Source organism: Oryzias melastigma, linkage group LG3 (genome assembly GCF_002922805.2).
Source record: "Oryzias melastigma strain HK-1 linkage group LG3, ASM292280v2, whole genome shotgun sequence".
Classification (NCBI taxonomy): Eukaryota; Metazoa; Chordata; class Actinopteri; order Beloniformes; family Adrianichthyidae; genus Oryzias; species Oryzias melastigma.
The window spans coordinates 22,074,772-22,079,395 of NC_050514.1; the positions used below are offsets into that span (position 1 = coordinate 22,074,772).

The following is a 4,624-nucleotide window of genomic DNA, read 5'->3' on the forward strand; positions in this document are numbered from 1 at the left end:
AAAGTTTTAGAAATAAAAATTCCTCAAACCAAAACAATTAAAAAAGAAAGAAAGAAAAAGGAAATGTTTTTTTAAAAGCCAACGTAAATGTCAAAAGTCAAAATGAAGTGATAAAGAAGGAATCAAAGCAGAAACATCACGGATTGGATGAAGACATTTTTTCTAGATGTTGTCAATTATTTGGCATGAAGCGCCTTAAACCAAAACACGAATGTTACTGGTGACCCAAACATGCTGCTGCTATCAAAGAATGTTTCATAAACCTATGAAGTCACTTGATCAGCTCTGTATTGATCACAAAACCAATAGCCTACAAGTAGTTTTTATTAGTTTGAATGTCAGCTTCGTGAAGCATGTCCTATTCCAACTATATTTTGATCTGTTTTCAACGTGTTCCTGGTGGTCTCTTCATTGTTATTCTAATTTTATCAGACCAAATTTAAAAACCTCTTTTAATTTTTATTTTTTCTTGTTATCTCTGACAACATTTCTGCAGAGCAGCAGGAGTTCACTAAAAAGTCACCTAATCTGATGGTGTGAAGTAACCTCATGCTGATATCTATTGAAATCTTTGTTAACTCGCTCTCCCGCTAACTTACAGCCCCTCGCACCCAAAAGTTAACATTACAGTCCAACAAAAATAGTGCCCAATATAGAAGCTATCCATCCATACAATTATGATCCAGATTCCAGCTCAGACAAGAAAACAAAGACGTTCATGAATCTATTTGTCTGCAGGTGGATGCATAGGAATGGGGCGAGGCAGGAAGGCTTGATTTTGCTGTCACTAGTTTAGGTTTTTGAAACTGCATGTTTCTATTAGAATAAAATAAAATACTCAGAAGTTTTAAGTTGTTAAAAACACCAAAAACACAAATTTCATTGAAGTGGGTCTTTAAGCACCAACTTGTTAATGTAATTTATCATTATTGTTGAATTGTGTTTCAAATAAAGAGCTTTATGTTTATGTTTGTAAGTTAATCATTTTCTAGTCTTAATGCCAATATTGACAGCAATTAAAAAGGTAAGTAACCATGTAAAAGTACTGAGTCAAATGCAATGTGGTCAAGAAGGTGAATGTACAATTTTTTTTCCTTGATAATGTTACTTAAATTCTGGTCAAGTGGAGACAATAAATTGAATCCATTGTTCCAAATTTAATCAAATTTAAATTTCTGGACCCTTAATTGGTATGTCGCTTTCTCTGTGTTATAGTGTAATTATATTTTTCCAAGAATGTTCTCTCCATGTCAGAGAACTCAAAGTCGTCCAATGGAAGTACCAAATGCCCCACTGTTAGTTTTAATACTTTTTCTTATAAGGCAGAAAACTAAAAGGCTCCAAATTTCAGCTTCCAGTCTGGGCCTTCTGTCAAATTTCAGAACTCTTTGCGTCCCACAAGTCAAAACTTTTGCCTGCTCCTGGTCTAGACTTTGGTCTGAAAACGACTTCACAGTAGTTTGGTTCTCAGACATTCTTGGATGGTTTTATTTATTTGTATTCTGTGGTAGAATATTCACAACCTGCAACTCAGATAAAGTTTTCTGACACCAGGCTGAACATGTATCTCCAAAATAATTTAATTGTATTGAGATTGAGCAAAGCAGCCACAGATCAGCCTCTTGTTCCACAGCAGGAAGAGAGTTCTTTACTAGCTAAACAAACATTTTACACCAGAGCATCGAGTGGGCGTGTCCCACCGTATCTCTCACCTGTTTAAAGGACAATCTCCCAGACGAGTTGTGGCTTGTCAGTCTGCATGACATTCTCGCTTTTACAGTTTTGATTTCAACAGTTGACAGAATTCAGACAGTGAGAAGGGTGCAGTCTGATACTGGCTAAAAGATTAATTAGACTTCATTTTTTTTGTGTCTTTAGGGGTTCTTTGTGACTTTTTTGCTCCAATTTATATTTTTTATCTACAGTTTGTCAAAAATGTTCCTCTTGGAGCAATATGCTTGTCTACAGTCATGCTGATCTTTAGCTTTCAAACTATATAAACTTGTGGTTCCATGAACACCAACCTGCTAGGATATTTTTAAAATGCGTGTCAATGTCAATTTATTTTTTCTCTCCTGAGATATTTTTTTCCACAATCAATATTCTGTGTGATGCACACTATTTTATTAAGGTCACATAATAAAATAGTAACTGTTTTTAGGAAGATGGATTATTAGTAGCTTAAGGAAACCAGTGATGTCAATTAAATCGCAGTCTTTAAGCAAACATGTCCCAATATTGTCAAGATATTTTAGCCTGTTCTGGGGGTACTTTTATTTTTGTTCAGACCTACTTAATCCCCCCCCCAGAATTCTAATGTTAAAAAAATCTTAACAAATTATTGTCTGATTTTTATTAAATTATTTGAATATGAGAATATGATTTAATTAAAGGATTTAAAGTACATATTTTGATTATTTTATTTAGTGCCAGATTATTTCAGAGATAATTTATATGTTCTTGACATAAATTGAAGAATAATTTTGTCCATGCCTGTAATAAACCCCTAAACCGGCCCAAACTTTCCATTATTCTAACATTGAATAATTACATTTATATAAAAACTGTAATATGTAACAAACATAGTCAAGTATTTTAAAATAATGTAGGGGGAAAATTCATTAGAAAATCCTATACGTACTTTTAAAAATGTAATACTTTGCTTGACTTTAGTTGATTTGTGCACAGAAAACCTGAGGAGTACCGTGTGTTACCAGAAGGGGGCGATAGCACACTTTTCTTTGTAACATTTTATCGGTAGAGAAGAAGAGTACTCGTGGAAATGGCGCTTAGCTTAATGGAAGTCAGAGAAGCATTTGATGTTTGCTAGCCAGCTAGAACTATTTTCGGCATATTTAAATGTTTTGATCTGGAAAGGAGGTCAGATTATGACAGACAACGAAACAAATCTACACGGATTCCTGGAAAAACAGACTAACTGCGGCTATAAAGTCTGCATTCTCCCTAAGAAGGTAATGTTGTTAACGTTGAAAGCGCCTCGCGGCTCATAGCATCACGTTTCCCAGACTAGCTAGTTGAGTTACCACGATTACCATGACTCAGTGAACTCTCTTAACTAATCTATTTTATGATCTAGGGTTAAAACATATGATATGCGTTTTGTTTAGATTGACTCGGACGTGCTAGGACGTTTAAAAAATGTTTCGGTAAAGCCTTGAATTACGTTTGAACTGTTAGTTGTAGTTCACCAGGTTACGTCTTAGCGTAAGGATTTTAGTTTCATGTCTTGTTTTTGTAACGAATATAAAAATGTTAGCACTGGTTATATGTGGTTGTTAGTCGCCAAAAAACAACTGTACTTTGAATTTAGACTTTTCAGCTAACATTGTTAGTGCAAGTTAGCTATTTGAGCAGGCTCAAATCGGTTCACCCAAGGCTAGTTTGTCACCTAGCTATCTTAACTTGTGACTCAGATCAAATTGTCAACTGCGATTTTTGGTGTTAGTTATTGTAACTCATATCTCATTAAACTTTGTTAAATTGTCTGTTCTTAAATTGTACTTGCCAAGATAAGTTATGCTAGCTTAGAAAGAGTCCTGCTTGACCTTGCATGCTAACAAATTTTGCTCGCGGTTATTGATACATATATTTGACCAATCAAATAATTGTTATATTTAGGTTATAAGCACGTTTTTAACGTGTTTAGGTAGTCAATGTGTAACAAAACACTTTAAATCATGCAAACAGTGGATTGTTTACATCTTGCGATATTAGCTTAGCATTAGCGGTGTAGTACCACAAGCTAATGCGCAGCTTCTTCGTGAACGGAGCTATTTAAATTTACCAGTGTTTGGAAAATCTCAACATTTTATATTTTTCTCAATTGTCAAAATTATTGTAAGGTCGTGTTTTTTTTAGGTAAAGTTCCTTCGATTTGAACGTCATGCAGAATAGTAGATTTTAGTTGTTGAAATACGTTAATATACAGTGAGTGACTTTGTGATTTTTAACCGGAACGCCTTCTGCTGTTAAAACGTTCTTTTGTGTGAGTAGTCGTGATGCATTTGCACTCATTTACTATTTTGTGTTCTTGATATTTCTACCGTCCGCATGTCTGTCTCGTGTGGCTGTCAAGTGACGGACCTGTTGCGCGGGAGTTAACTTGAATTCGTTGTTTTTCTTTTATCGGTCACAGGGGGCAGCATTGCGTCCTAACAACACTGTCCACCCTCTGACCCCGCCACGTGTTTTTCTTTTACTTAAACAATCTAATCGAAATACCCGAGTAGAATAAACCATTAACATGCATATAATATATTGGTAACAAGTACATAGAAGTAAATATAAACATTATATCCAGAATGATTAGATGAATGCAGGATTTAAACTGTATTTTGATTTTTTTGTGTATTTTTTTGTTTGTTTGTTGGAGAGATTGAAAAGTCAGCTTCTCTGTTATTTTGGTGTTATCTTTTACAGTCTTCGGTAGGAGCCAAATGTCAGAGCTCACATGCACAGACAGATGTTTATGGGTGGGTTTGTTAGAAATGAAGCTCGAGTTTCAGCTCCAGTTGTCATCTTTTTAGTAGGGTCCCTGACAACTGCTGTTGTCTGAAAGACAGAGCTCTTTCTCGTGCATTCAGTACATTTTGAGGGCATGAGA

General features: G+C 35.0%; 1 protein-coding gene across 3 annotated transcripts in view; it reads left to right on the top strand.

Annotated features, from left to right (window-relative positions):
- The first annotated feature begins 2,738 nt into the window (after positions 1–2,738).
- ahctf1 (AT hook containing transcription factor 1) overlaps positions 2,739–4,624 on the top strand; it is a 19,796-nt gene continuing 17,910 nt past the window's right edge. For all 3 annotated transcript variants that reach the window (XM_024295838.2, XM_024295840.2, XM_024295839.2), the window contains exon 1: positions 2,739–2,972. The gene's annotated coding sequence lies outside the window, so the exon portion shown is untranslated. The remainder of the gene's footprint in view (positions 2,973–4,624) is intronic.